This window comes from Callorhinus ursinus, unplaced genomic scaffold, assembly GCF_003265705.2.
Source record: "Callorhinus ursinus isolate GAN/ISIS: 27379988/994484 unplaced genomic scaffold, GSC_fseal_2.0 scaffold8, whole genome shotgun sequence".
Taxonomy (NCBI): domain Eukaryota; kingdom Metazoa; phylum Chordata; class Mammalia; order Carnivora; family Otariidae; genus Callorhinus; species Callorhinus ursinus.
Window position 1 is genome coordinate 45,554,601 of NW_027397070.1, and position 20,462 is coordinate 45,575,062.

Below are 20,462 nucleotides of genomic sequence, written 5' to 3' on the forward strand. Positions count from 1 at the left end.
CTGGGTGATGAGTGCACAGGTATTGGTTTTATTATATGCTTCATTACTTACATACACAGCACCATATTCTTGTCTGTGTATCAAATATTTCATAATGGGAAGGGAAAACAGATAAAGGAAAGAGGATAGACATCTATAACACAGGTCAACATCAATGTCCTATTTCTCCCTTGAAAGGCAATGTAGATTTCTATTAAATACAGGCTTCATCCAGAAACTCCTCTAAAACAAAAGATTTTTGTTTAAAGAGCACAAACTGGGGCACCTGGGTGGCTCAGTCAGTGGAGTGTCTGACTCTCAGCTTAGGTCATGATCTCAGGGTCATGAGACTGAACAATCGAACACGCCCCACTCGGGCTCCGTACTCAGCTCGGCTCTGTGCTCAGACTCAGCTCCATGCTCAGCCTCAGCTTGGAGTCAGCTTGGGATTCTCTCCTTCTGCCTCCCTGCCCCTCCCCCTACTCACGAGGCATGTACTCTCCCAATAAATAAATAAAATCTTTAAAAAAAAAACACAAACCTGAAATGAGATGCAAGTAGGTAATTTATCTATCCTTAGTTTTCAAAACTTAAGATAATGCCTAATCTAATATAAAAGAAAGAAAAGTAATTTAAAGAGAAACTTAAGATAATGCCTAATCTAATATAAAAGAAAGAAAAGTAATTTAAAATAATACATTGTAATATTTAAATGCTCAGGTTTCCAGCATTCATATTATTAAGGAAATTGACACTTGCATGCATATACAGAAATGCCATGCATATGACATCTACAAATGTAGACTGACACAAATGAATTGTATTAGAAAATCAGATGCCAAAAGGGTCAGTGCCATTGGTAATATGATTTTCCAAAATAGTTAACAACTCTTGTTAAAGTTCTGAAGAAAACAAAGCATAATCTGCCCTCAGTTTACTAAGTAGTTGCATTCCTGAAAAATTTAGTGTCTATTAAAACCATGCAAAAAACTACTGTATTTAAATGTATAGCAGAATTAGCATCAGATAAGTACAAACAGGTTTTTCACCTACAAGAGCTGGGAAAATGTTCAAAAATCATGCAGAACTGTCTCAGACGTTGTGGACTATATGGCATTCCTGGCTTCTGCTCATTGAATGCCAATGCTGCACCCACCCCACCCTAATCACTGTGGCAACCAAAAGTTCACCTTCAAAGATTCAAAGAGTCATAGCGGTCCTGACCCCATTGAGAGCCAGTGACTTCTAGAAAGGGTAAGTCCCAGTGTGGTTTCACCATAAAGCTAAAGGAAATGATAAGGCCTACCCAATTTCTAACTTTGGCAAAGAGTGGAGCCTGGCTGGTTCAGTTCTCAGGGTCGTGAGTTTGGGCCCCACATAGGGTATAGAAATTACTTAAATAAAACTTAAAAAAAAGAAGTCCTCATTCAGTGAAGAAATTTATTACTAGAGAAAGTATAAAGGCAGATTAAAACCCAAAATCCTCACCCTAAATGAAAGTGATACATCAAACCAAAGTCTGGCAATTTTTACACCCATCTAAAAGCAATCTTTGAGGACAGTGTTATTTTGCAAAATACAACAAATGTCCCAATTGAAAAACTCAAAAAGTTAACACTCAAAAAGTATGTTATAGTTTACAAAGCATTAATTTTAATCTTTATAACAATTCTATAAGAGAGATATCATTTTTTTTATATTATTTGTAAGGAGAACAATCTCAAAAAAGGTCAAAGTCACAGAGCTGGTAAACTGACAGATAGGACTTCAAGCCCTCCGATTTCAAATACTGTGTTCTTTCCATCAAACTATACTGCTTCACAAAGATTCAATATGGCAATACTGATAAAAAGAAACTCATCAGGGGCGTCTGGGTGGCTCAGTCGGCTAAGCAGCTGCCTTCAGCTGAGGTCATGATCCCAGGGTCCTGCGATTGAGCCCCGCATCAGGCTCCCTGCTCAGTGGGGAGCCTGCTTCTCCCTCTGCCTCTACCACTCCCCCTTCTTGTGTTCTCTCTCTTGCTCACTCTCTCCCTCTCAAATAAATATTTAAAAAAACAAAAACAAAAAACTCATCAGTCAATACAAGAGAAGTGTTAATGGCAAAAGATCAATATAAAGCCTCTTGATCTATTTTGATATATCAGACAGTTGTACTACCTATAGTAGTTATTTCTCAATATGAGAATTCTTTAAAGATTTTTTTAAGTAACCTCTGCACCCAACGTGGGGCTCAAACTTACAATCCCAAGATCAAGAGTTGCATGCTCTATAGACTGAGCCAGCCAGGTGCCCCAGAAGAAAGGTAAAATTTTAGCAATTACTATGACGTATAGTATCTAATTACTTTCTAATATCAAAAAGATTCTGGATCATAATTTTAATCAATCTTCTACTTAATCAAACATTCCAGAATCTCACTATAGATTCTGACAGTTAAAAAATTAACAAAGTCTTTTTTCAAAAACCTTTCCATTTGGGGGTGTCTAGGTGACTCAGTAGGTTAGGTGACCAACTCTTGATTTCAGCTCAGGTTATGATCTCAGGGTCCCGGGATCCAGTCCTACATCTGACTCCGCACTCAGTGGGAAGTCGGCTTGAGGATTCTCTCTCCCTCTCCCTCTGCCCCTCCCCACACTATGCGCTTGCACTCTCTCAAGTAAATTTATCTTTAAAAAAAAACAAAAGAAAAACCTTTCCATTTGGGGAGAAATGCATAACCATTAAGAACTTCATAAAAATCTCAGCTTAACCAACATGTCTCTAACGTAGTCCCCAGATAAGTCCTCTCAGAAAAAGTTCTCTAACTACCTGAGAAAAAAATAAAAATAAAAAAAATAAAGTTCATTTGAGAATGACAACATGAAGGGATGGCATACTGAACTAGCTCTCATTCATGACTGGTAGATGAACTTTAAAACTCTAAATGGTAAAAAACAAACAAAAACTCTAAATGGTGGTGTGCTATGCTTCTTAATACACTTCCATAGTTCCAAACATCCATATGCACACAACAGTTTATAAGACAAGACAAAAATAAAAGCAAAGGCATACTCACGGCTTGATGTAAGAGGAAAAGGAAGTAGTATGTCTTATTATTTCAGCTGAAGAAATACGGAAGTAAGATCACTTATCAGCAAGCACAATCTTCTTAGACACATCTCCAAAGGGCAGAATAATATACATTTACAGAAATTTCAAATACTGATTGACAAGTGTTTTAGGGTTATTATGTATTATATATATTATAGATAGATATCTATGTCTATATATATATAGATAATACCTGTCTAAACAGAAACCAACAAGGAATTACAGGACTCACTTGAAAATATAACAGCTGACATATATAAAGCACTTACTATATGCTAGGCATTGTTCATAGAATTCAGATACAAGTGTGTATATAACCTCATTTCACCAGCACAAAAAAACAAGAGGTAAAGGCTAAAATTCCAATTTTAAAGATGAGAAACTGTAACTTTGAAAGATTAAAAAGGCTTCTAGGTGGTACAGTAAATTCATCCAAAAACAATATACAAATGTGTCAAACACATAAACAATACATAACTAGCTCAAAAAATAACATACATATCTCTCAAGCAGTGACAGGGAAAATAAATGCAAAATGGTAAGCAGTGCTGAAGCCAGGAGCCCACTAGGGTCCTAGTCCAAAAACAAGCAATGGCAGCTGAGAGTTTGGCTTCCCTGGGGAACAGGGACGAAAAGTGTTCCATATAAGTAAGATAGAGGATTTATCAGAGCTAGGGGTGGGGTAGGGCTCCCTTATAAAGAAAATAACTTGGGGCACCTGGCTGGCTCAGTCAGTGGAGCATGTGACTCTTAACCTCAGGGTTGTGAGCTCAAGCCCCACACTGGTTGTAGAGATTACTTAAAAATAAGAAATTTAGGGATGCCTGGGTGGCAGAGTTGGTTGAGCATCCAACTCTTGGTTTCAGCTCAGGTCATGATCTCAGGGTCGTGAGATGGAGACCTGTGTCAGGCTCTGTGCTCAGGTCAGAGTCAGCTTGAGACGAGTCTCTCTCCTGCTCCCTCTGCCTCTTCCCCACAAGGTGCATTCACTCTCTCTCTCTCATTCTCTCAAATAAATAAATCTTTAAAAATAAACAAATAAATAAAACCTTTAAAAAAGAAAACAACTTGCCAACTCTGCCTGGGGCTATGGCTTATAGTAACTCCCACGAAGGTTGCAGGACTCAGACACAGCTTCAAAATCAAGAAAGTAACCAGGACACCTGTTAGCCCTGTAACTGGTTCTGCAATATCCACACTATCACCAGTATCTCTGAGGGGCAGGAACTCTAAGCCTGGTTCTAGAATTGGGGTCCAGAGGCAAGCATAAAAGTTCTAATACAAGGAGGGAGGTGAACATAGAGGGACAGTGAAAGCTGCCTTTGTCTCAATAATATTTGATATATCTGAAAAGGCGTTAATATTTAAAATATATAAAGAACGTATACAACTCAACACCAAAAAGACCTCAAATGATCTGATTAAAACAGGCAGAGGGGGAGCCTGGGTGGCTCAGATGGTTAAGCGTCTGCCTTCGGCTCAGGTCATGATCCTGGAGTCCTGGGATCGAGTCCCACATCGGGCTCCCTGCTCCTTGGGAGCCTGCTTCTCCCTCTGCCTTTCTCTCTCTCTGCCTCTCTCTCTCTCTCTCTCTGTCTCTCATGAATAAATAAAAATCTTTAAAAAAAAATAAATAAAACAGGCAGAGGACCTAAATAGGCATTTTTCCAAAGAAGACATACAAATGACCAACAGACACACGAAAAGATGCTCAACATTACTAATCACCAGAGAAATGCAAACCAAAAACACAATGAGATATCACCTCACACCAGTCAGAATGGCTAGTATCAAAAAGAAAAGAAATAACAAGTGTTGGTGAGGATGTGGAGGAAAGGGAACCCTCATGCACTGTTGGTAGGAATGTAAATTGGTGCAACCACTGTGGAAAATAGTATGCAAGTTCCTCAAAATTTTAAAAACAGAAATACTATATGATCCAGCAATTCTACTACTGGGTATTTAACCCCCACCCCCCCCCCCAAAAAATCCTCAGTATTATTCAAAAAGCTATATGCACCCGTGTTCAATGCAGCATTATTTACAATAGCCAAGACATGGAAACAACCTCAATGTCCATCAATCGATGAATGGATTAAGAAGATGTGGTGTACACACACACATACATACACATACACACACACACGAATATTACTTAGCCATAAAAAAGAATGAGGTTTTGCCATCTGCAACAACATGGATAGACCCAGAGGGTATTATGCCAGTGAAATAAATCAGATGTTAAAAGACAATTGCCACATGATTTCACTTACATGTGGAATCTAAAAAACAAAACAAAACAGAAACAGGCCTATAAATACAGAGAACAAACTAGTGGTTGCCAGAAAGGGGGGGGGGAGGGGGATAGGCAAAATAGGTGAAGGGGATTAAAAGGTACAAACTTCCAGTTATAAAATAAATAAGTCACAGAGATGAAAAGCACAGCATAGGGAATATAGTTAATAACTTGTATGGTCACAGATGGTGACCACACTTATTGTGATGAGCATTGCATAATGTATAGAATTGTTGAATCACTACATTGTACACCTGAAACTAATATAACATTGTATGTCAACTATACTTCAATAAAAACTTAAAAATAGAAAATTGCACTTTCCATAATTATATACACACACACACAAATATATATGTATATATATGTATATAGAAGACAATTAAATCTGCTATTGTATCTGAATGACATTCCATTCTCCATTTCCTAAATGTCTAACTATTAAGCTTTTCTGGTGCTTCCTCACATCCCTGGGTATAAGATAAATCCTCATTCCTTAAGGTAAACAGAAGAAACCTACCACTCCTAAACCTTTCCTACCTTGCCAACAAACCAATAATCATGATAATCTGAAAAGGTTGGGGTTTTTCTTAAGTTTTTATTTATTTAGTAATCTCTACACCCATCACAGGGCTTGAACTCACAAGCCCGAGATCAAGAGTTGCACACTCCTCTGAGTCAGCCAGGCGCCCCAGCAAAAAGTTGTTTTTTAAATTCAGTAAAGTTACAAAAACCTATTTCTAACTGGTAACCTTTGACAACTCCAAAACTAAGCATCCAGTTTCCCATAGCTAAAGAAAAGTGTCTTTATAATTAAACTTGTTCATTATGTCTAAGCAAACTTTAAGTCATGCAGGATCTCTCAAATTTAGCCCTCCTATTTATCAACCAGACACAGTCCTATTATCAACCAGACACAGAACTTTCCTACCACTAGGAAGGGAGTGGTTTCCAGCTTTAGGATGACACAATTAAAGGGTTCCAAATAGGAATTAAAAATAGTCTCTAGAAGGAATAACTCAAAATAAAAAGTGTCTTTTAGTAAGACAAGCATCAAATTAGTAATCCATCACTTAAATTCTAGACCTCTCTCTGCCAGTGACTAGCTGTGTGACTTTAGCTAATCTAATCTAGACTTCAGGTTCTTTTTTTTTTTTTTTTTAAGATTTTATTTATTTGTCAGAGAGAAAGAGCACAAGCAGGGGGAGTGTCAGGCAGAAGGAGAAGCAAGCTTCCTGCCAAGAAAGGAGCCCAATGCGGGACTCAATCCCAGTACCCTGGGATCATAACCTGGGCCGAAGGCAGAAGCCTAACTGACTGAAACACCCAGGTGTCCCTCTTTTTCTCTACTAATTCTTACACTGTAACATTCTTTTAAACATACGATAGGAATGTTTGCTACACATAGACAAATTCAGCATTTACATGTTTCTAGAGCTTCAAAGAACTTTATAAATGCTAATGATGCTTCTCTACCACTCTCTCCTCCCCAAAAAGTCACATAGGTAGAATCTAAAAACAAACATTATCTTGAGACAGTTTTCCAAAATACTTTTTAATATGGTAACATACTATATCCTAGAACTTTAACTGAGGTATAATTTATAAACACTGAAATTTACTCTTTCTTTAAAGATTTATCTGGGAGAGAGCTCACTCATGCGCACGCACATGGGGGAGAGGAGCAGAGGGAGAGGGAGGGAGAAACTCAAGCAGACACTGCTGCTAAGCACAGAACCCCACTCGGGTCTCAATCTCATGACCCTGAGATCACTACCTGAGCTGAAAGTAAGAGTCAGATGCTCAACCAATTGCACCACCCAGGCATCCCTGAAATTCACTTTTAAGTGTACACTTCTGAGTTTGAAAAATAGTCATGTAACAACCACCACAATCAAGATATAGAACAAATACAGGCAATATAGAATACCCCCAAAAAAATTCCCTCATGTTCCCCCCACCCCAGCAACCACTAGTCAATTTTCTGTCCTTTTAGTTTCATTTATTCCAAAATAGCATAAAAATGGAATCACACACTATGTGGTCTTCTGAGTCTGGCTTCTTTCACTTAGCATAATGCATTCACTATCCACCTATGCTGCTGCATGCACTGCAAAATAGTATTCCACTGTATGGAGGTTCACAGTTGCCATACATCTGAATTTGTCTCCAGTTTGGGGCATTAGCTTAGATGAAAAGTTTTCATTTCACTTGAGTAAATACCTATTAGATCTATTAGATCATTACAGTAAGTATATGTATAACTGTATATGAGAACCTGCCAAACTGTTTTCCAAAAGACTGCACCAATAATAAATAACAGTTTTTAATGGTTTTAAGGAAAAATAAGTTTAGATCTTATGTCACAAATTTCATAGAAATATCCTAAACAGAACCAGATATTTTTCAGAGGAAATTATTTTCCTGTGTCCTATATATAGAAAGCAGTTAACAAAGGAAGTTAATTTGATAAATATTCACATTTATCAAAGATTTTTTAATAGACTTTAAAATGCCTTGTTTGAAATCACACTCATAAGCTCTATAGGTCAGAGAGTGTGTGTGTTTAAGTCCATTTGGCTAAAATGTGGATTTAAACTGTCTATTTAAGGGCACCTGGGTGGCTCAGTCGGTTTAGCGACTCTCAGTTCAGTTTCAGCTCAGGCCATGATCTCAGGGTCGTGAGACTGAGCCCCCAGATAGGACTTCCTGCTTGGCGGCAATCTCCTCTCCCTCTTCCCCTGCCCCTCTTCCCAGTGCACGGACGTGTGCTCTCTCTCTAATAAGACTTAAAAAAAAAAAAATAGACCCAATTTAAAAATAAAAAATAAATTGTCTATTTAAAATGGGAGATTATACGGGGCGCCTGAGTGGCTCAGTTGGTTAAGCATCTGCCTTTGGCTCAGGTCATGATCTCAGGGTCCTGGGATCGAGCCCCATGTCGGGCTCCCTGCTCAGTGGGGAGTCTGCTTCCCCCTCTCCCTCTGCTGCTCCCCCTGCTCATGCTCTCTCACTCTCACTCATGCTCTTTCTCTTTCAAATAAATAAAATCTTTGGGGTAAAAAAAAAGAATGGGAGATGCCAAGTGGCTAAGTCTATACAAATTCTGGTTATTTGGGACATAAATGATAAAGACGACATATAATAAAAGATTTGATCTTTCCAACTCACTGTTCAACTGGACCTCAGAAATAATTCTTAGTTCTTAATGAGACCACCAACTTTATGAAACCCTCCATTCCTATTATTCCTATCATTCCCCTGGTTTCACTTGTCTTTTTTATCCAGTACAGATTTCACAGTTCATCAATATAATCACTCCTTGCACTCAATTCAATGTTTCCCCTGTCTCTCTCCTTCACACTCTCCTAGCAAAACTCCAGTTAACTTCTCCATGACCATGACAGAGCAGCGGAATACTGAAGAAAATCACATATCCAGTCAGAATGATTATTGTCATAAATTCACAACTAACAACCTCAACCACAGCAATATTACTCTAAAGGCTCCCTGTAAAGGCTGTTTTATAACTTTTCCTCAATCCTTAAACATTTCACCCACCTCTCCATCTACAATACCTTCATTAAGAAAATAGAAGCCATCAGATGAAAGCTCCCTATTTTTTCCACAACCAAATCTGTAACATCCCCCCGAAACTGAACCAGTCATCTTCTTCTCCCCTACTTTAAAATGAATAAGCATCCCTGATTTTTTTTTTTTTTTTTTTTTTTTTGAGAGAGAGCACAAGAGCAACCAAGCGAGCAAGAGCAGGGTGAGGGGTAGAGAGAAGCAGAATCCCAAGCGGACTCCATCCACACAGAGCTCAGAGCCCGACATGGGGGTCGATCCCAAGACGCGGAGATCATGACCTGAGCCAAAACCAAGAGGCGATGCTTAACCAACTGAACCACCCAGGAGCCCCTCTGATTACTATTAAATGGCCACTGAAGCTCTTTGTATTATCTCTTTCACTCAGAGGTTTCCTTCCTTCCATAATTCACTCTCTCCTGCATCACCAATCTTTCCTCCTCTACAAGATCATTCTCATTATCATGTAAACATGTACCATTACCTCCCATATTTACGTTTTGTAGAGTATCCCATCATTCCCTACAGAGCATGCTCCACCTCCTTTCCCATTTCTGTTACCCTTTATAGCCGCATTCCTCAAAAAGTATCAGCTCTCACAGTCTCTAATTCCCAACTTTCCATTCACTATTCAACCTGCTCCAAACTGGTCTACCTCCACAAGAAGTTCATTTGAAACTGCCCCTTAAACGGATGGCACACTTAAAGGAATAAATGAAGAGAGCTTAACGAAGAGACTATTTACAAAAGTATGGTCAGATTAAGGTAACATAGAGAGCAATCAAGAAAAAAAAAAAAAAGAAGCTCTAACCTTCTCTAAACTCCTAGAAGGTACAAGGGGTACAAGCTCTCACCTCTCTGAAGCCTCAAGTTATCGGAACCAGAAAAAGCTATGGCGGTGGAAAAGGTACCCTGCAGCTACAGGTAGAGGTATGCAGTTTTTGCCTAAACCACAGCCACGTAGAGAAGAGGAAAGGGAATAAATACCCTAATCTCTTTTTCCTTCCACTGTCCAATCTCCTGTCAATTGTATCTCCACTGGCTGAAAACAACATGAAGCCAGAAAGCAAAGAAGCCTGGGTGATATAAACTATAGAGGTCAGCCTTCTGCAGCACAAAGCAGGGAAGAAAAGGGCAAAAATAGATCTGGAGAGACATACAGAGATGACTAACACAAGATCATCAATAATTTCCATTTTGATAAATCAAACTGGCACTGTTCCTCTCTCCTCTCTTGGGCTTCTATGACATGACAAATCCTGGTTTCTCTCCATATAAACTCCCTTCTCCTCCCTCACTAGAAGGAATATTTGGAGTTCCTCTGAGCTCAGTACCAGACAGCTGATCTTACCCTTTCCTCATGGCTCTCAATACCATCTATATAATGACAATTCCCAGCATCGCCTCTTCTTAAGCTCCAGCCTCCCATATCCCAACACTATCATTTAGATGTCACTTAGAAATTCACAGATCCAAAAGAGTGATTCTCATCCTCTTTAAAAAAATATGTTCTTTTCCCAGTCCTCCTGTATCTCAATAAATACCAAGCCAGAAATTTGGGAATAAGCTTTGATTCCTTTGATTTCTTTTTCTCCTTCACATCTAATCCATCAGTGAATCTTGAAAATTCTATCATAAAATGTATCTGAATTCATCCACTTCTGTCTCTACTTCCAACACCCTTCTAAACTGCTCTTCCTGCTTTCTCTTTTGCTTCTCCCTACAATCTAACTATCAGATAAGAGCCATGATGATCTTTTAAAAATGTGTATCATGGGGCGCCTGGGTGGCCCAGTCAGTTGAGCGTCTCACTCTTGCTTTCACCTCAGATCATTGTCCTAGGGTCATGAGATTGAGACCCGAGTCAGGCTCCCCACTCAGCGGGGAGTCTGCTTCTCGCCCTCTGCCTCTCCCCAGCTCACTCATGCTCGCTCTCTAAAATAAATAAATCTTTTAAAAATGTATATCATATTTATCTTATCCTCTGCTTACAATCCTTCAGTGGTACCCCATTTAAAACAAAATCCAAATCCTCCACATCAACCGACAAGGCACTTAATGACTGACCTCTTTATACCTACCTAAGCCCATCTTAAAAGCTACCTTTCCTCACACTCATTAAGCTATAGCCTTCCTTCAGTTCCTCAAAAATTCAAGCTCTTTCTTACTTTACTCTTCCCACAAGCACAAAATACCTCCAGCTCTGTGCATGGTGGTTCCTTCTAATTCTTCATACCAATTCAAATGTCAACCCTCAATGTGGCCTTTGCCAACAAGATCAAAACTGGTTTCCCTGTTATTCTCCCATCATAGCATACTATTCATTATTTTCATTGCATATTCTCAAATGGCAATTTTCCTCTGTACTTATTTATCTTCATATTGTGCATCTCCTTCCCCTACACTATAAGCTTCATTGAGGGCAGAGATGATTAAATTAATTCAATTCCAACACCACTGAGGACCCACTACATGCAAGGAACTCTGATAGGCAACTGTGGGAGTTACAAAGAATAAGTCAAAGTGACAGGGATCCTGTTCCCAGTAGGTACATAACCTACTTAGGGAGAAAAATGCATATGTAATTATAAATGCAGAGCAGGTAATATGCCATATAATATTACCACAAAGTGCTATGGGATCAAAAGAGAAAGACATACAATGTAGAAAAAAAGTGATATGAAAGCCCTCATGTAAGAAGATGGTTCTATTATGGCTTAGAAGGATAACAGGAAAAAAAAGCATTCAAGGCAGACCAAACAGCCTTAATAAAAAGACAAAAAGGACAAAAAGTAAAGGACAGGGGGCGCCTGGGTGCCTCAGCTGGTTGTCTGCCTTCGGCTCAGGTCATGATCCCAGGGTCCTGGGAAAGAGTCCCACATCAGGCTCCCTGATCAGTGGGGAGTCTGCTTCTCCCTCTGCCTGCCGCTCCCCCTGCTTGTGCTCTCTCTCTCCTTCTCTGACAAATAAATAAATAAAATCTTACAAAAAACAAAAAGTAAAGGATGTACAGGAAGAAGAGGTTAAAAAAGATCAAAGTGGCTACAGCATAGAGAAACTGTAGAGTTCCACTGAAATCATGTTTGATGATGCTAGGAAACAGAAAACAAAATTTCCAGTGAGTGTGCTACAGAACTCAACCTTACCCACTACAAAATGAAAATATGAAGTATTTTCAAGTAAACAAAAACTAATGTCCTTTCCAGGTCTGAAGTTCAAATGATGGAGCTCATATACACAACTAGTTTTAAAGTAAAAGTGCTCATTAAAAGCATGTTTCATCAATTTCATGTGGAATTTATCATGACTTTTAAGGTGGTTTTAAACTGTCTAAACAACAATTTTTCAAAAATCCTACTTCCTCTTTCCAAAATTTTATCCAAAAGGAGAACGGAAAGAGGTGGCAGGCAGGGAGGCCAGGGGTAGGACCATAATTTAATATTACACCCAGCCCAAATTTGAAAGTAATTTATTTAAACACTTCCAAAAGAAAAACGCAAGTTTTTTTTTGCAATATTCTCAAGTCATAATTTTACTGATATTAACTTGTAACACTATTATTCATCAGCCTTTAGAGGGTAACTAGCTGTTGTTCACTATATTCATTCAATAAGAATATACTGATTACCAAATACAAAGAAAGTCTAAGCAGAACACACAAAAATCACAGAATTTTAAAGGTTAACAGAGATTTAGAAGAATAACCAAGATAATTTTAAAGAATAACAAAGTGGGGGGCGCCTGGGTGGCTCAGTCGTTAAGCGTCTGCCTTCGGCTCAGGTCATGATCCCAGAGTCCTGGGATCGAGCCCCGCATCGGGCTCCCTGCTCGGCGGGGAGCCTGCTTCTCCCTCTCCCACTCCCCCTGCTTGTGTTCCCCCTCTCGCTGTGTCTCTCTCCGTCAAATAAATAAATGAAATCTTAAAAAAAAAAAAAAGAATAACAAAGTGGGGGTATGAGGCCTCACCATACCAGATATCTGAATTTATTACAAAGCTATAGTAAATAAAGAAAGGGTAATACTGGCTCTGAGACAGGCAAACAGAGCCTAAAAACAGGTCCACATGTAAATAGAAATATAACATATGACTTAAGATCCTTACTGAAAATCAGTGACAGATACTGCTCTATAAACAGCACTGGCACACTTATTTTCGATATTAAAAAAAACTGAATTACATTCATTATATTATTCACTATAATTTCAGAATAATTTGAATATTTCAGTATTAAAAACCTTTAAAGAACATCAAGTCCAATACCATCACCTCATAAAAGAAAAATAAAGACCCAGAGAAGTTAAAACATTTAGCCAAATCACAGAGTGTGGCCACACAGGAATTAAATTCATATCTTATGATTTCTTTATTCAAAAATTTACAGCGGCACCTGGGTGGCTCAGCTGGTTAAGCATCTGCCATGGGGCTCAGGATTGAGCCCCATGTTGGGCTCCCTCCTCACGGGGAGGCTCCTTCTCCCTTTCCTCCCTTGTTATCTCTCGCTCGCTCTCTCTCTCTCTCTAATACATTTTTTAAAAAATCTTTAAAAAAAAAAAAGAATTTACATTCTTGGGATACCTGGCTGACTCGGTCAGAAGAGCATGTGACTCTTGATCCCAGGGTCATGAATTCGAGCCCATGTTGGGTGCAGAGATTACTTAAACTTTTTAAAGTTTTTTCTAAAAATTTATTCTCTCATTCAATACACACAAAATGCTTCCCATCTACCCCAATTTCTTTAAGTCACCCATGATATCAACAATGCCAAATCAGAAGTGGAAGAAGACAAAAAAGGTGTGGCAAAATAAAAAGCCAATACATACTTTCATTTCCTTCCGTCCTCAAACCTTCTTTCAAGGAAATTGACCAGAAAAAATCTATGGGCATCTGGCTGGATCAGTCAGCAGAACCTGCAACTCTTTATCTCGGGGTTGTGAGTTCGAGTCCCACACTGGGTGTAGAAATTACTTAAAAATAAAATCTTAAAAAAAAAAAATCCAGCCCTACCTTCAAAGATTAATCTTATCTAAATCCAAACTAAAGACAAAGAAGAGTTACATGGTTTCAGTATGCAGGAGATTCAGGAGGAAAAGAATTTTAAGAACTGTGATTCTTGTGTCAGTGCATCAAAAATATCTATGAATATCATATATTTAGGGAGTGCTGTTATTAGGCCCAACATTTTACAGGCACAAGCTCCAGCAACCTCGTATCTCACTCAGTTTGTTTCCAGAGGATGTTAAACATTTACATTTAGAGATTTTCACAAAGACCAGTTAAACAAACACGGCTGAAGACTGTCTGAAAGTAGCTGCTCCAATTCCAAGGTTCAATTAAGGTACAGACAGAAATGATATCTCTAGGAAAGCACTCAATCTCAGGTTACTAGGGTTGTTCACCATCTGTTAATTCAGATAAAACTTTCCTTCCATAAATCACCCCCCCTGGGATACATGACAGGAGTATTGATGGTGAAGTGAAGGAGACTGGTAGGGAACCTATCTGCAAACTTGAAATCCCAATTTAAACTATGACCACCACTACCACAGAAGGATATGCTCTATAAAGAACATACGACTGACTGTCGTATTTAATCACGTAAGCACTAAGGGTAAGAATATGACCTCTGGAGCCAGACTACTTATGTTTGAGTCCACCATTCGCTCTATGATTTGGGGCAAATGCTTAACCTCTGTAACTCAAATTTCTCAACAGGAAAATAAGGATAATAAGGACAGGGGCGCCTGGGTGGCTCAGTTGGTTAAGTGTCTGCCTTGGGCTCAGGTCATGATCCCAGGATGGAGCTCCTGCTTCTCCCTCTCCCTCTGCCCCTCCCCCCCAACCTGAGCTCACGCACGCACACGCTCTCTCTCTCAATAAATAAAATCTTTAATAATAATAATAAAGATAACAATACCTACCCTCAGGAGTTATTGCGAGAATTAAATTAGTGCATGTAAAGCACTTAGAACAATGCCTGGAATACAGCATCAGCCGCTGCTAGCATTATCACTACTACCTAATCCCATTACTAGACTATCAGTTCTCTCAGGTGGCTCAAATACAGGCTGGTTTCCTAGCCAGATCATGCAATTTTAATGATCCTGAATCAATGATTCAATATACCAAATTCAAAAAACACCTCTACAAAACACAGCCTCAAGTCTTCCTTTTATTTATTTATTTTTTAAAGATTTTCATTTATTTCTTTGTCAGAGAGAGAGCACACAAGCAGGGGAACCAGCAGGCAGAGGGAGAAGCAGGCTCCCCGCTAAAGGGAGCCCAACCCGCGCGGGGCTTGATCCCAGGACCCTGGGGTCATGACCCAAGCCCAAGGCACCCACCCAACCGACTGAGCCATCCAGGCACCCCTCAAATCTTCCTTGTAAATCATTTACTTATCAGTCAAACAAAATTCTCACAAATATTAATCAACAGCAAAAGTTTACTTATCTCCAAAAAATCTAAGAATTATCACTATGATATAGAACTTCTGAAAAATCTTATACTTGAAATAAATCTTTCTCATTTTACTTTTAATTACAAATTAAACTCTGATCTTACAAATAAGATTAATAGGTCTAAATCTATATATAGTAATAAAACACACCGAACCTTTTAACATATTTACTATTAATCTGCAAATTTGCCCTTGTAAAGATTTTAGCCAAAAAAATGAATAAATGTTCAACATCTTTAGTCAACTGAAAAATGCAAATAAAAACCATTCGAAGACATTTTAAATCCACTTGACTGGCTAAAAAAAAAAATCAAAGAAATTAACAACCCAGGTGGTGGCAACGATAGGCAGGATCTCATACACTGCTAGATCTCATACACTGCTAGTGGATAACCATTTGGCAATTTCTTATAAAGTTAAACAAACATCTACCCTGTGATGTAACAATTCCACTCTTAGGTATTCCACCAAAAGAAATGAAACATATGTTCACAAAAAGACTTGTACAAGAATGTTAATAGCAGCCTTACTCATAACAGGTAAAAGCTGGAAATAACACAAATGTCTATCAACAGAACAGAAAAACAAAGTGTGGTATTCATAAAATGGAATACTGTGTGACCTAGGAAGTTATCTGTTGTTTATACTAATGATTTGAATTTATTACTTAATGAGGATGTCTTTTTATTTTCTTTAAATTCTGTCTCATCCCTAGTTGAAGATAGTTTTTATTCTGAAAATAACCTTACTTTTTGTTCAGTAACTCACTTGGGTTTTTTTGCCACAAGATAAGCTTTTGAGGAATTTTTTAATTGGTGCTTTTAAGTAGCAAATGACACCTGGCTGGCTCAGTCCTCATAGCATGCAAGTCTTGATCTCGGGGACTGAGTTCAAGCCCCACGCTGAGTGTAGAGATTGCTTAAAAATAAAAAATCTTGCGGTGCCTGGGTGGCTCAGTTGCTAAGCGTCCGCCTTCGGCTCAGGTCATGATCCCAGGGTCCTGGGATCGAGCCCCATATCAGGCTCCCTGCTCGGAGGGAAGCCTGCTTCTCCCTCTCCCACTCCCCCTGCTTGTGTTGCCTCTCTCCCTGTGCCTCTGTCAAATAAATAAATAAAATCTTTTAAAAAAAATAAAAAAATAAAAAATCTTAAAAAAAAAGAGAGAGGCAAATAAATCTCTGGGTTTTATTAAGCAATAATACTTTTATTAAGTGAAACTCTTAAGTGTATGTGCACGTATATTTTTTTTCTTATGCATTCTTGGTGCATGTTCCTCCTAAGTGTTCCCTCCAGAAATTATCCATGTATATATAAAAAAGACTTGGTTAAAATGGCTACTTCGATGGAAAGTGTCTTAGGGAGATAAAAGTTGGACTTGAGGTAAATTGAATACTTAAATTGTGGTCTAGGGATGGTTTAAATGGCACTGTATTTAAAAGGGCATACAAATGCTGTAACTTTCTATTTCCTTAACAAAAAAATAAATATACAAAACAAAATGAATCTCAAAAATATGTTAGGGGTGCCTGGATCCCAGAGTCCTGGGATCCAGCCCCGCATTGGGCTCCAGCCCTGCAATGGGCTCCGGCTCAGCGGGAAGCCTGCTTCTCCCTCTCCCACTCCCCCTGCTTGTGTTCCCTCTTTCGCTATCTCCCTCTCTGTCAAATAAATTTTTTAAAAAATCTTAAAAAAAATTTTTTAAATATGTTAAGCACAAGAAGCCAGATAAAAAGAGTATGTATCCCATTTATATGAAATTCAATAACAGACAAAATCAGAAAGCAGTTGCAGGGAGGGAGGGCAAAACAAAACTGAAGGGGACATTAATGTTCAGCAGGGAGTCTGCTTCTCTCTCTCTCTCCCCCTCCCTCTGACTCTCCCCACTGCTCCTTCTCTAAAAGAAATAAAATCTTAAAAAAAAAAGGGACGTTAAACTTTTTGCTGATCATTTATGTAAATTAAGTCACAGCTTTGAATATTATCCATCCCTAAATTCCACATAAAAATTAGAGACCACTCAAAAAGAAGAAAAAAAAAGAACAAAGAACAGGAACATAACTTCACTTAAAGGTTAATAATATTTAAAATGTTCCACTAGTGATAAAATACAAATTTCAGAAACCAATTACTATTTTCTCCCTATCAGATTAGCAAATATTTTTAAATGATAACACTGCTGGCAAGGGTATATATGTCAAGCTCATACATTGCTAATGGGAATGTAAATTTGTACAACCTTTCTAGAAAGCAATCATGCAATGTTTTGCTCTCTTGAGAACCCTCAGAAATGTATACCTTGACTTGATAATTCCACTTATAGGAATCTATCGTAACAATATAGAAATGTGGACAAAGATCTGTGTTTAGCAATTATTCAATGAAGTTTTGTTTATAATAATCAGAAATAATCTGAATGTAAAAACTATGGAAATCCGTTGTATAAATGATATTTCCTTTAATGGAATATTCCTCAGCTGTTTTAAACTGTTTTCAAATAATTATAACGATATTAAAATGCATGTTAAAAAAAAGCAGGTTCCAGGGGTGCCTGGGTAGTTCAGTCAGTTAAGTGACCAACTCTTGGTCTCAGTTTAGGTCTTGGTCTCAGGGTCGTGGGTTCAAGCTCTGCGTTGGGCTCCATGCCCAGTGTGAAGCCTTAAAAAAAAAAAAGAAAAAGAAAAAGCAGGTTCCAAAATTATGTGTTCAATAAAAATCTGCATGAGGAAAAAATGGATAATAAATGTTAATGTCATTAAAAAACTAATGAAGGGTCAGAGCACCCAGGTGGCTCAGTGGGTTGAGCACCCAGCTCTTGATTTTGGCTCTGGTCATAATCTGGGTGGTGGGATCAAGCCCTGCCTTGAGCCCCTCATCAGGCTGCACCCTCAGAGTGGAGTCTACCTGAGATTCTCTCTCCCTCGGCCCTTCCCCCCACTCGCGTGCATGCATGAATGCACAGGCGTGCATGCACACATACACACACACACACTCTCAAAATAAGTAAATAAAATCTTTAAAAAATAATGAAGGGTCAATATCATAGAAACTATGATTATATTTCAGTGTCTGGGCTTTTTTGTAAAAGCACAAGTGATATCCCACACTAACTAGGTCTACTAGAGGGGTGAAAAAAGACCAAAAGAGTAAGAACATTCATTGAAGGAACACACCATTAGTATTATTTCAGATACGAACAGCCAACTTATCAAATGAAGTCAAAGTACCTCAAGGTATGTTAACAAATCTATAAGAAAAAGTTACAGAATTCAATACAATGCAAATATATACCAATCATGTTTAATTTGGACTAGAGAAAATAATTAGGTGATTTAGTTATTTTCCACAAGACTAAACTCAGCTTTTTTACAAAGCAATGAAAAAGGGAGAGGCACAGCAAGAAGTCAAGCCAGCAACCTGATTTCCCAGGAAATTAGTTCTTACTTGGCAAAGTACTGCCCTCATAGTCTAAAAAAGCAGAACTGTACAAAGAGAAATGAGACACACAAAATTCAAATACCATGTAAAAGATGTATACTTCCCTCTGCTCTTAAGATCTCCAAAAAGAAAAAAATATTGCATATTAAAACATAGGTAAAAGGAGCTCAATTTAGAGTTAAATGTTCTTTAAAAAAAAAAAAAAGATTTACTTGAGAAAGAGGAGGGGGAGGGGCGAAGGGAGAGGGAGAATCTCCAGCAGACTCCCCACTGAGCTCAGAGCCCCCACGCAGGGCTGGATCTCACAACCCGTGAGATCAGGACCTGAGTGGAAGTCGTTGGTCACTTAACCAACTAAGCCACCCAGAAGCCCCAAGTTAAATGTTCTTTAAACAAAGAATCAGTTTACCTTAAAATGCTAAGTAAATCACACAAACGTAAAAGAATTTTATTTTTATTATATTTTAAATGAAAAGGAAAATACCATGCCATTTCTCACCTTCAACTAAGATTACATGGAAAAGAAAACTATGATATTAATTATATTAATTCTTCATTTTGAATTTACCAAGGTTAAAGTCCTTGTAATTTTTCCTCTATAATGTTTCTAATCATCACTATAGAACATCTCCTTGAATTTCCAATTTAAATAATAAGGCCTCAGTATTTGATTTTCCCTCAAAAAAAGGCTATGCATTTAATTAAAAAAAAGTGTCTTCTTTAGATAAAAAGGTACTAGGGTAGGTGAGTGAAAGAGGGAAGGGGCCCCAGGGTGGCTCAGTCAGTTAAGCCTCTGACTCTTGGTTTCAGTTCAAGTCCCGATCTCAGGGTACTGGGATCAAGCCCCGTGTGTGTCATCCCCGCTGAGCAGAGAGTGAGCTACAGATATTCTCTCTCTCCCTCTGTCCCTCCCCCTGCTCATGTGGATGTGCATGCTCGCGCACCTGCTTCTCTCTCCCTAAAATAAATAAATGTTTTTGTTTTTTTTTAAAGATTTTATCTATTTGACAGAGAGAGACAGAGAAAGAGGGAACACAAGCAGGGGGAATGGGAGATGGAGAAGCAGGCTTCCCACCGAGCAGGGAGCACGATGCGGGGCTCAATCCCAGGACCCTGGGATCATGACCTGAGCCAAAGGCAGACACTTAATGACTGAGCCACCCAGGCGCCCCTAAAATAAATAAATCTTGGAATGCCTAGATGGCTCAGATGGTTAAGCTTCTTTCTGCCTTCAGCTCACATCATGATCCCAGAGTCCTGAGATCAAGACCCAGATGGGGTTCCTTGCTCAGCGGGGAGCCTACTCCTCCCTGTGCCTGCTCTGCCTGTAACGTAGCTCTCCCTGCTTGTGTGTGCATGCACTCTCTCTCACAAATAAAACATTTTTTAAAATAAAATAAATAAATAAAAATTAATTTAATAAATAAAATAAATCTTAAGAAAAAAATAAAATAAAGAGGAAGGTAAGGAGAGAGTGGGGGGGAAGGAGGGGAAAAAAGAAGGGGTATAATAGAAACAATTTTTCCCTTAAGTAAGATGTTTAAAAATCTGACCCTTATTTCCATTAAAGGTCCAACACTGAAAGTTTCTGTAGAACTATGGACACAAGGCTGC

General features: G+C 38.6%; 1 protein-coding gene across 20 annotated transcripts in view; it reads right to left on the reverse strand.

The window, feature by feature from the left end:
* Positions 1–20,462, reverse strand: part of NUMB (NUMB endocytic adaptor protein) — a 175,358-nt gene that overhangs the window by 146,683 nt on the left and 8,213 nt on the right. The window contains exon 2 of one of the 20 annotated variants that reach the window (XM_073895486.1): positions 3,037–3,139. The exons of the other annotated variants lie outside the window; for them this stretch is intronic. The gene's annotated coding sequence lies outside the window, so the exon portion shown is untranslated. The remainder of the gene's footprint in view (positions 1–3,036; positions 3,140–20,462) is intronic. 20 annotated transcript variants of the gene reach the window in all.